The sequence below is a fragment of the Globicephala melas genome, chromosome 1, assembly GCF_963455315.2.
Source record: "Globicephala melas chromosome 1, mGloMel1.2, whole genome shotgun sequence".
NCBI lineage: Eukaryota > Metazoa > Chordata > Mammalia > Artiodactyla > Delphinidae > Globicephala > Globicephala melas.
In genome coordinates, this window is record NC_083314.1 from 146,015,942 (window position 1) to 146,028,436 (window position 12,495).

The following is a 12,495-nucleotide window of genomic DNA, read 5'->3' on the forward strand; positions in this document are numbered from 1 at the left end:
CTGTGTTCAAGTCGGCAGAAAAAGAGGCTGCATTCAAAGCCAAACTTGAATTATGGGGGCGACAAGTGAACACTGGGATTTTTGACATGTTTCAAACATTGGCAGAGATTTTGAAAGAGACTGAGCCAGGGCCTTCTATCTCCCAGCTGGTGCGTGATCACCTATCTCAGCTTTCAAAAGAGTTTGAGCATTACTTCCCAACCACAGAAGACTGAACTGGGAAGGAATGGATCTGTGACCCATTTGTGAATAAGCCAGGTGAATCGACTTTGTCCGTCCTAGAAGAGGATCAACTGGTTGAGATCACAAATGACGGTAGCCTTAAAAGTATGTTTGAGACAACTTCAAATCTCCATATGTTCTGGATGAAAGCTAAGGCGGAATATCCTGAGATTGCCACAAAAAGCACTGAAAAGGCTGCTTCCATTTCCAACACCCTATCTTTGTGAAGCAGGGTTTTCCGCAGTGACAGCAGCCAAAACGAGATTATGGAGTAGACTGGACATAAGCAACACACGTCAGGTGTCACTGTCTCCCGTCACCCCTAGATGGGACCATCTAGTTGCAGGAAAACAAGCTCAGGGCTCCCACTGATTCTGCATTATGGTGAGTTGTATAATTATTTCATTATATATTACAATGTAATAATAATAGAAATAAAGTGCACAATAAATGTAATGTGCTTGAATCATCCTGAAACCATCCCCCCACCCCGTCTGTGGAAAAACTGTCTTCCACGAAACCAGTCCCTAGTGCCAAAAAGGTTGGGGACCGCTGCATTACAGAGAAAAGCAAGTCTGTTAAAAGAGTAATCATTCCCAAACATGAATCAGATTGTTATTCCCTTACTTAAAACCATTTAGAAACTTTCCATTGTTTTGGGGATAAAATTCAAATCTTTTAACATGACCTGTAAGTACTGCTCGACCAGACCCTGCTGCATTTCTAGTTTTCATCCATTATCACTCTCCTTCTTACTCACCATGCCTGAGTTGTAACGGACCTCTTTCAGTTCCTTGAATAGGTTATTAGCTCAGGGCCTTTGTACTTGTTTCTTTTTTTGCCTGGATTCCTCCCCTAGTCTAGTCCCTTCTCCCTGTGCCCATCCCCATGCCCCCAAATATTCTCCTATACATTCCTTTTTATTTTAAAAATGAGATATATACAGTATAGTTTTATTAACTATGGGTACATTGTTGTACAGTGGATCTCTAGAACTGTTTCATCTTGAGTAAGTGAAACTCTATATCCACTGAACAGCAACTTCCCATTTTCCCCTCCTGCAAGCCCCCGGCAGTCATCATTCTGCTTTCTGCGTCTATGAGTTTGACTACTTTAAATACCTTATATAAGTGGAATCATGCAACATTTGTCTTTCTGGCTTATTTCGCTTCATATGATAAGTGAAAGGCTCATCCATGTTGTAGCATATTACAGAATTTCCTTCCTTTTAAAAAGCTGAATAATATTCCATTGTATGTATACACCGCGTTTTCTTTATCCGTTCATCTGTTGATGGGCATTTAGGTTGTTTCCACCTCTTGGCTATTGTGAATAATGCTACAGTGAACATGGGATTGCAAGTATCTCTTGAGACACTGCTTTCAATTCTTATTTTTGGTGTGTGTGTGTGTTGTTTTATTTTATTTTATTGCAATATAGTTGATTTACAATGTTGTGTAAGTTTCAGGTGTACAGCAAAGTGATTCAGTTATACATGTACATATATTCATGCTTTTTTAGATTCTTTTCTCATATAGGTTATCGCAGAATATTGATTCAGTTATACATGTACATATATTCATGCTTTTTTAGATCCTTTTCTCATATAGGTTATCACAGAATATTGAATAGAATTCCCTGTGCTATACAGTAGGTCCTTGTTGGTTATCTATCTTATATGTAGTAGTGTATGTGTGTGTTCATCCCAGGCTTCTGATTTATCCCTCCCAACCCCCTATGTTTCCCTTTTGGTAACCATAAGTTTGTTTTCGCTATCTGTAAGTCCATTTCTGTTTTGTAAATAAGTTCATTTGTTTCTTTTCTTTCTTTTTTTTAAATTAGATTCCACATATGAATGATATCATATGATATTTGTCTTTCTCTGACTTACTTCACTTAGTATAATAATCCCTAGGTCCAACCATGTTGCTGCAAATGGCATTATTTCATTCTTTTTTATGGCTGAGTAATATTCCCTTGTATATAGGTACCACCACAGCTTTACCCATTCCTCCGTCGATGGACATTTAGGTCAGTTCTTTTGGATTAATACCCAGAAGTGAGATTGCTGGATCATATGTTAGCTCTATTTTTAATTTTTGAGGAGCTTCCATACTCTTTATCATAGTAGCTGCACATTTTACATTTTCAGCAATAATGCACAAGGGTTCCAATTTTTTCACATCCTTACCAACACTTGTTATTTTCTGTTGTTTTTGTTTTTATAATGGCCATCTTAACATGTATGAGTTGATATCTCGTGGTTTTGGTTTGCATTTCATGATGACTGGTGATACTGAGCATCTTTTCATATACCTTTTGGTCATTTATATGTCTTTTTTGGAGAAATGTCTAATCAAGTCCTTTGCCCATTTTAAAATTGGGTTATTTAACTTTTTGCTATTGAATTGTGAATTTATTTATTTATTTTTTTTAAATTTATTTGTTTTGAATATGACCCCTTAACAGATATGTGGTTTGCAAATATTTCCTCCCATTCTGTAGGTTGCCTTTTTACTCTGTTGATTGTTTCTTTTGCTGCACAAAAGCTTTTTAGTTTAATGTAGTCCCACTAGTCTATTTTTACATTTGTTGTCTATGCTTCTGGTGTCATATCCAAGAAATCATTGCCAAGATAAATGTTATGGAGGTTTTTCTGTATGTTTTCTTCTAGTAGTTTTATACTTTGAGACCTGTAATCCATTTTGAGTTAATTTTTGGGTATGATGTAAGATAAAGGTCTAATTTCATTCTTTTGCATGTGGATATCCAGTTATGCCCGTACCATTTGTTAAAGGGACTGTCCTTTCTCCATCATGTAGACTTGGCACCCTTGTCAAAGATCATTTGACCTATATGTGTGGGTTTATTTCCGGGCTCTCTGTTCTGTTCCATTGGTCTATATTTCCATCTTTACACCAGTACCATACTGTTTTGATTACTTTGTAAAATGTTTTTAAGTAAGTGTGAGGCCTCGAGCTTCATTCTTTCTCAAGATTGTTTTAGCTATTCAGGGTCCTTTGTGGTTCCATATGAATTTTGGTATTGGTTTTTCTATTTCTACAAAAAATGCCATCGGGATTTGGTAGGGATCACATTGAATCTGTATGTCCCTTTGGGTAGTATGGACATTTTAACAATATTAAGTCTCTCAATCCATGAACATGTGATGTCTTTCCATTTATCTGTTTCATCTTTTAATGTCTTTCAGCAGTGTTTTATAGTTTTCATTGAACAGGTCTTTTGCCTTCTTGGTTAAGTTTATTCCTATGTATTTTATTCTTCTGATGCTGTTATAAATGGGATTGTTTTCTTAGTTTCCCTTTGGGATTATTTGTTGTTACTATATAGAAACATAGCTATTTTGTATCCTGCAACTTTGCTGAATTCATTTATTAGTGCTAATATGGTTTGTGTGTGTGTGTGTGTGTGTGTGTGTGTGTGTGTAATCTTCAGGGTTCTTTACATATAAGACATATTATCTACAAAGAGAGATAATGTTATTTCTTTTTTCCTGATTTGGATGCCTTTCATTTCTTTTTGTTGCCTAATTGCTCTGGCTAGGATTTCCAATACTATGCTGAAAAGAAGTGGCAAGAGTGGGCATCCTTGTATTGTTCATGATCTTTAGAGGAAAAGTTTTTCATTTTCACTATTGAGTAAGATGTTAGCTGTCATCTTTTCATATATGGCCTTTATTGTATTAAGGTAATTTCCTTTTGTTCCTAGTTCGTTGAGTGTTTTTGTCATGAAATGGTATTTTGTCAGATGTTTTTTCTGTATCTATTGAGATGACCATGTGATATTTTCCCCTTCATTCTGTTAATATGGTATATCACATTGATTGATTTTCATATGTTGAACCATGCTTGCATCCCATGGATAAATTCTACTTGGTATATGATCCTTTTAATGTGCTGTCAAATTCAGTTTTTAAGTGTTTTGCTGAGGATTTTTTCATCTATATTCATCAGGAATATTAGCCTGTTGGTTTTTGTTGTTGTTCTTCTTCTTCTTATACTGCTTTTTTCCTGGCTTTGGCAACAGGGTAATGTTGGCCTCATAAAATGAGTATGGAAGTGTTTTACCTCTTCAAATTTGGGAAGATTTCGAGAAAGATTGATGTTAACTTTTCTTTAAATGTTTGGTAGAATTCTCCAATGAAGCCATCTGTTGCTGGTCTTTTTTTATTGGGAGGGTTTTGATTATTGATTCAGTCTCCTTACTTAGTTATAAGTGTGTTCAGATTTTCTTTTTCTTTATGATTCAGTCTTGGTAGATTATATGTTTCTAGGAATTTACCCATTTCTTCTAAGTTATCCCATTTGTTGGTATATAATTGTTTATAGTAGTCTCTGTGATTCTTTTTATCTTTGTGGCATCAGTTGTAATATCTCCTTTTTCATTTCTGATTTTATTTGAGTCTTATTTTTTCTTGGCTTAGGCTGAAAATTCATCAGTTTTGTTGATTGTTTCAAACATCAGCTCTTAGTTAGATTGATTTTGTCTGTTGTTTTCCTATTCTCTTTTCATTTATTTCTAGTCTTTATTGAAGACTAACTTCCTCTACTAAGTTTGGGCTTAGTTTGTTCCTCTTTTTCTTGTTACTTGAAGTGTAAAGGTAGGTTGTTTATTTGAGATCTTTCTACTTTTTTAATGTAGGCCTCTAGTACTATAAACTTTCCTCTTAGTACTGCTTTCCCTGCGTCCCATAAGTTTTGGTATTTTGTGTTTTATTTTCATTTGTCTCATGATATTTTCTAATTCTCTTACGATTTCTTCTTTGGCCCATTGGTTGTTCAAGCAAAAGTTGTTTAATTTCTATATATTTGTGAATTTTCCAGGATAGATGACATGTTAGGTTACAAACAACAGATTTAAGAAGATTGAAATCATACCAAGTATGTTTTCCAGCCACAATATACTGAAACTAAAAATCAATAGTACTTTTCCTTTACCCTTTTCTTCTTAAATTTATTATCTATCCTGGAGCATGTTCCATGTGTGCTTGAGAAGAATGTGTATTCTGGTGCTGTTGGGTGTTATGTTTTGTACATGTCTGTTAGTTCCATTTCGTCTACAGTGTTGTTCAAGTCCTTATTGATATTCTCTGTGGAAGTTTTATCCGGTATCGAAATCCCCTACTATTATTGTGTTGTATATTTCTCCCCTCTGTTCTTCCATTGTTTGCTTTATATATTGGGTTCTTTGTTTTGGGGTACATATATGCTTATAATTGGTACATCTTCCTGGTGAGTTGACTCTTTTGTCATTATATAATATCTTTCTCTCTTGTAGCTCTTTTTTCTGAGTTTTTAAAAAAATTGAATTATAGTTGATTTATAGTATTATGTTAATTTCAGGTGTACAGCATAGTGATTAAGTATTTTTGCAGATTATATTCCATTATAGGTTATTACAAGATATTAGGTATAATTCCCTGTGCTATATAGTATTATTTCAGATTTTTATCTGTTTTAAGAAAACTAGAAGGCAGTCCTATATTAAATAAATTTTAACTGCTGTTGTATGGCATGTGACTGAGTAGATAACAGTGTCTCTTTCAAATTGACCTGATTCTTTTTGTTGCTGGAATATTTGGCATATAGTGAAAGTTCATGGATATTTTAATCACTTGAACCACTTTTTCATTGGTTCACTCAATTGGAGTGACATCCGCTGCTCATTTCAAAGATGGTGATCAAAATGCTGGCTTCTGGATTATACATCTTAATATTACACTTTAAGTCTATTGTAGTTCGGAGAATATGAACTATTTTAAAGCTTTGTTATAGAAATATATGATAGAATTTCTAGGGATCACATTTTGTAAACTCTTGGCCTTTTAATTCACTGTAAAAGCAGACTTGTGCCTAAGTATGGTAGACTAGAAGCATTTGTGTTATTCTGTTTGAAAACAAATACAATTTAAATAGTTACATATGTTTTGTAAATAAAATTTGATTCCAAATGAATTGTAAACCAAATATTATTATTGTATGATATGTATCTTTCTCCTGCTTCTCTAAACTCTTCCAATTTTTTATTCTGGATTATAGTTGTTCTCTTATTATAAATTATGTTCCAGTCACACATCACGTCATGCACCTTTTCTTTGTTCATTGTTGGTTTGTTGATATGCATCACTGTGGAAGGTATACTCAGGGATATTTGGGATTGTTAGAAGTTTTTTCTTCTTTCATTTCTTTCACTGCTTTTGATTAAGTTCTGTTAGTTTTATCACAGTATCATTTGAATTCCTCCTTTATTTGGATCCCCTCCATTACAGTTCAAGAATGAATTTCTTTCATAAGTTATTAAAATAATTCCTCCCTCTATTTCCATTCTTTCAGTTTCTTTCTTCCTCTAGTCGGTATTTTACATAGTTTCCCTATAGTGATCTTTCTAGAATATAAATTTCCTCATATCCTTCATTGGTTCCTTATTTTTTATATTCTGTTACTTATTAAGGAATTGTATGTATGTATATAAATATTAAAAGGCAGAGAGATGCTAAATAAGATAATGCCACTTCCCATGCTATTACCAGGGAGACTCAACATAGTATAAAAGTAAGCCTAGGGGCAGCCAAGAAGTTTATATCAGAGTGACACGTAGTAGTAATTGTATTGGTCTGTTAATGTTTTTAGTGTCCTGTTTATTACTGCAGTTTCATTTTATTACAAAATCTTTCTGGATTTTCTTATCTTAAATAAATTTAGAGAATTATTTTATTATTCATTTACTTATTTTTAAAATAAATTTATTTCTTTTATTTATTTATTTTTGGTTGCATTGGGTCTTCATTGCTGCGCGCTGGCTTTCTCTAGTTGTGGTGAGCGGGGGCTACTCTTTGTTGCCATGCACGGGCTTCTCTTTGCGGTGGCTTCTCTTATTGTGGAGCATGGGCTCTAGGGCGCGCGGGCTTCAGTAGATGTGGCGCATGGGCTCAGTAGTTGTGGCTCATGGTCTCTAGAGCACAGGCTCAGTAGCTGTGGCACACGGGCTTAGTTGTTCTGCGGCATGTGGGACCTTCCCGGACCAGGTATTGAACCCGTGTTCCCTGCATTAGCAGGTGGATTCTTAACCACTGCACCACCAGGCAAGCCCCTAGAGAATTATTTTAAAGCATAAGTTCTTCTATAAAATACTATCTAGTGTATGGGCTTCCCTGGTGGCGCAGTGGTTGAGAGTCTGCCTGCCGATGCAGGGGACGTGGGTTTGTGCCCCGGTCCGGGAAGATCCCACGTGCCGCGGAGGAGCTGGGCCCGTGAGCCATGGCCGCTGAGCCTGCGCGTCCAGAGCCTGTGCTCCACAATGGAAGAGGCCACAACAGTGAAAGGCCCGCGTACCGCAAAAAAAAAATAAATAAATAAATAAATAAAATAAAATACTATCTAGTGTGAAGTAGTGTCATCGTTAGGGTAGGAATTATTGTGTATTATTATGTTTAAGATCTAGCAATGGATTTAACCTAACATACAGGTATTTGTTCAATAAAGTTTGTTGAATCAATGCTGTCAGCAAACCTACTTTTGCTGAGCCTGTTCAGCATAGCCTTAGTTCCGTTTCTAGCATGTAGCAGAAAAATAGGTCCGTTGTTAGTTAAACCATTTGCCTTTTTTTTTTCTTTCCTGCGGTACACGGGCCTCCCACTGCTGCGGCCTCTCCCGTTGTGGAGCACAGGCTCCGGACGCGCAGGCTCAGCGGCCATGGCTCATGGGCCCAGCTGCTCCGTGGCATGTGGGACCTTCCCAGACCGCGGCACGAACCCGTGTCCCCTGTATCGGCAGGCGGACTCCCAACCACTACGCCACCAGGGAAGCCCCATTTGCCTTTTTCTGTTGTTTTTATTTTTATTTTTTTATACAGTAGGTTCTTATTAGTCATCCGTTTTATACACATCAGTGTATACATGTCAATCCCAATCTCCCGGTTAATCACACCACCTCACCATCACCCCCACCACTTTCCCCCCTTGGTGTCCATACGTTTGTTCTCTACATCTATGTCTCTATTTCAGCCCTGCAAACTGGTTCATCTGTGCCACTTTTCTAGGTTCCACATATATGCATTAATACACGATATTTGTTTTTCTCTTTCTGACTTACTTCACTCTGTATGACAGTCTCTAGACCATCCACATCTCTACAAATGGCCCAATTTCATTCCATTTTATGGCTGAGTAATATTCCATTGTATATATGTTGTTGTTTTTAATCTACTTTCTTAAAACTACTTTTATTATGTTGGATACCATTTTAGTTTAAAAGAATCAGATTGAGTATCAAAAGAGTGAAAACATTTAGCAAGTGCATTTTGACGCTGAAAAAATAATTTGGGGTATTTACAACCAGTTTTTGTCTTGAATATATAAACTTGGATTCTGGACTTGACTCTGCAACTCAGATAAAGTATGTAATTTTTAGCACAGGCCTTAACTCCTCTATGCCTTAGCCACCCTTTATGAATAATAAGCATTATGTAAGTATTTTCTGTTTTTGGCTGTTAGTGCATGTTAAAGAAAAAAAGAGTAGCAATCTTATTTGTCTCACATAGATGGTGTTAGCATGAAATAACAAGAGAACTGATCATAGCTTGTTCTTTGGGGAGAAAAGGTAGCAAATGTTGTGCATTAGTAGCATTATTCTTTGGTCCGTCTGCAAACTAATGTCTATTGTCACCATGCCAACAATTATGTACTCCCCAAATTATTTATAAAATCATTTTTTCAAGTTTTGTTGAGATATAATTGACATAGAGCACTGTATAAGTTTAAGTGTGCAGTATAATGATTTGACTTACATACATCATATAAAGTCATTTTAAAATATAAATAAGCAGCATCTCAGACTGTGTGGTTTTACTGTGCATAGTTTATTTTTTATATGCATTAGCAATATTTTGTTTGATTTAGTTTCACATTTTTTAAGTACTTCACTTTCAGTAAACATTTTTCAAATGGAGACGTATATAAGGAACAAAATGAGTACCTTCCCTTTCTCTGATTCTTATTAACTCCCTGCTATTGTCAGTTTGGTTTGTGATTTAAGGTTGCCATTTTATAAAATGTCTTTACTTTATTTAAAAGTAATGTTCACTCGATTACTTTTATTCCTTATGTCACTTTTGTTGTCTGCAAAGCAAGGCAGTGACTATCAGAAGCATAGACTTATGTTTTCTAACACCTTTAGTTTCTTCCATTCATCTTTCAGTCTCCTCTTCCTCTGATAATTCCCTATCATCTTCCTTTGAAAGATTATAAAATAGCTTTTTTCCTTTTTAAAGGAATAAACATACATAGTAATGGCTCGGACATACATACACAAGCATACCTTGGAGATACTGTGGGTTCGGTTCCAAGTCCACTGTGATAAAGTGACTATTACAGTAAAGCAAGTTACATGAATTTTTCGGTTTCCCGGTGTGTAAAAAAGTTGTTTACACTATACAACTTATTAAATGTGCAACTATATTAAATGTGCAGTGGCATTGTGTCTAAGAAAATAATGCAAATGCCTTAATTAAAAAATATTTTATTGCTAAAAATGCTAACCATCATCTGAGCCTTCAACGAGTCAGAATCTTTTTGCTGGTTGAGGATCTTGCCTCAGTGTTGATGACTGCTTGACTGATAAGGAGGGTGGTGGTTGCTGAGGGCTGGGGTGCCTGCGGCAGTTTCTTAAAATAAGACAGTGGTTTGTCACATCAGTTGACTCTTCCTTTCACAAATGAGCTGTCTGTAGTGGGTGATGCTGTTTGATAGCATTTTACCCACAGTGAGCTTCTTTCAAAATTGGAGTCAATCCTCTCAAACCCTGCCACTGCTTTATCAACTAAGTTTATGTAATATTCTAAATCCTTTGTTGTCATTTCAGCAATCTTCACAGCATCTCTACTAGTAGCAGATTTTATCCCAAGAAACCACTCTCTTTGCTCATCCATTAGAAGCAACTCCTCATCTGTTCAAGTTTAATTGCGAGATCACAGCAATTCAGTCACATCTTCAGGCTCTACTTCTGATTCTAGTTCTCTTGCTATTTGCACCACATCGGCAGTTACTTCCTCCACTGAAGTCTTGAACTCCTCAAAGTCATCCAGGAGGGTTGGAATCCACTTCAAACTTCTGTTAATGTTGGTATTTTGACCTCTTCCCATGAATCATGACTTTTCTTAATGGCATATAGAATAGTGAATCCTTTCCAGAAGGTTTCAATTTACTTTGCTCAGATCCATCAGAGGAATCACTGTCTATGGCAGCTATAGCCAAATGAAATGTATTTCTTAAGTAATAAGACTTGAAAGTTGAAATGACTCCTTGATCATGGGCTGTTAGCAGGCATTAAAACAACATGAATCTCTTTGTACATCTCCGTCAGAGCTCTTGGATGATCAGGTGCAGTGTCAGTGAGCAGTAGTAGTTTGGAAGGAGTCTTTTCTGAGCAGTAGGTTTCAACAGTGGGCTTAAAATATTCAGCAAATCATGTTGTTGTCAGATGTGCTGTCGTCCAGGCTTTGTTTTTCCATTTATAGAGCACAGGCAGAGTAGATTTACTGTAATTCTTAAGGGCCCTAGGATTTTCAGAATGGTAAATGAATATTGGCTTCAGCTTAAACTCACTAGCTGCATTAGCCTCTAACAAGAGAGTCAGCCTGTCCTTTGAAGCTTTGTAGTCAGGCATTGACTTCCCTCTAGCTATGAAAATCCTAAATGGCATCTTCTTCTAATATGAGGCTATTTTATCTATATGAGAATCTGTTGCATACTGTATTTACCTTCATTAATTATCTTAACTAGATCTTCTGGCTGACTTCCCATAGCTTCTACCTCAACACTTGCTGCTTCACCTTGCATTTTCTTGTCATGGAGACGGCTTCTTTCCTTAGCTGCATACTTCTGTAGCTTCCTCACTTCTCTCAGCCTTCATAGAATTGAGGTAGGACCTTGCTCTGAATTGGCTTTGGCATAAGGGAATGTTGTGGTTAGTTTGATCTCTGCAGAGCTCTAGAACTTACTACATGTCACCAACATGGCCACTGTCTTATCATTTGGGTACTCACTGGAGTAGCACTTTTAATTTTCTTCGAGAACTTTTCCTTTGCATTCACAACTTGGATAATGTTTGGTGCAAGAGGCCTAGCTTTTGGCCTATCTTGGCTTTTGACATGCTTTCCTCACTATGCTTAGTCATTTTCAGCTTTTGATTTTAAAGTGAGAGACCATGACTCTTCCTTTCACTTGAACACTTAGAGGCCATTGTAAGGTTATTAATTGTCCTAATTTCCATACTGTTGTGTCTCAGGGATTAGGGAGGCCCAAGGAAATGGAGAGACAGTGGAATGGCCAGATGGTGGAGCACAACAAGAAACACACAACAAGAAACACAACATCAAGTTTCTTGTCTTATATGGGCAATGTTCATGGTGCCCCCAAACAGTTGCAATAGTAACATCAAAGATCACTTGATCACGGATCACCATAACAGCTATAATAATAATGGAGATTGAAGTTTTGTGAGACTTACCAAAATGTGGCACAGAGGAATGAAATTAGGAAATGTTATTGGAAAAATGGCTCCAATAGACTTTCTGGTTGCCACAGATCTTCAATTTGTAAGAAATGCAGTATCTGCAAAGTGCAATAAAATGAGGTAGGCCTGTAATAGTAAATAACACTGTACTTTCCCAAAGTCACATATTTAGCAATTACTGCTGAAAATTAGGAAGTAAATTCCAAAAGACTTTTGTGCAATCAGAATAGGTCATTTTATTATAGATGTTTTTTGATTACTTTGGGCTTAATATTATGCTAAGTTCTTAGGCTCTGTGTAAATAAGACATTCGTTATCCCAGAAGACTCCATGGTCTATCTAGATAGAGGGAGCAAGAAGACATGGAAATAACGGACACTCATTCATTCATTCATTCATTCATTCACACACACACATACATATAATACACATTACCTCCCATACACCAGCCACTATGCTCACTCTCCTTAGTTCTGTACGACGCTTATCACAACACTGTGAGGCAGATGTTATCATCCGCCTTTCGAAGATGAATAAACAGAGGCTCAGAGAATTCCTGAACCACAAATTCAGTCTTAAATGTATCTAGAATTCATGATCTTTCCAATAAAATAATGTCTATTATGAAAATACATGCAGAATGCTATGAGAATATTGAAAAGGAAGCAATTCAATTTTAGTTGGTGACGTGGGAGTACGGGAAGGGAATAAATTCAGTTGTAAGATTGGTGAGGAAAGATTT

At 36.3% G+C, this 12,495-nt stretch overlaps 1 protein-coding gene across 4 annotated transcripts in view; it reads left to right on the forward strand.

The window, feature by feature from the left end:
- The window catches only part of FAF1 (Fas associated factor 1), a 499,298-nt gene that overhangs the window by 195,156 nt on the left and 291,647 nt on the right, over window positions 1-12,495 (forward strand). The gene's annotated exons all lie outside the window — the stretch shown is intronic.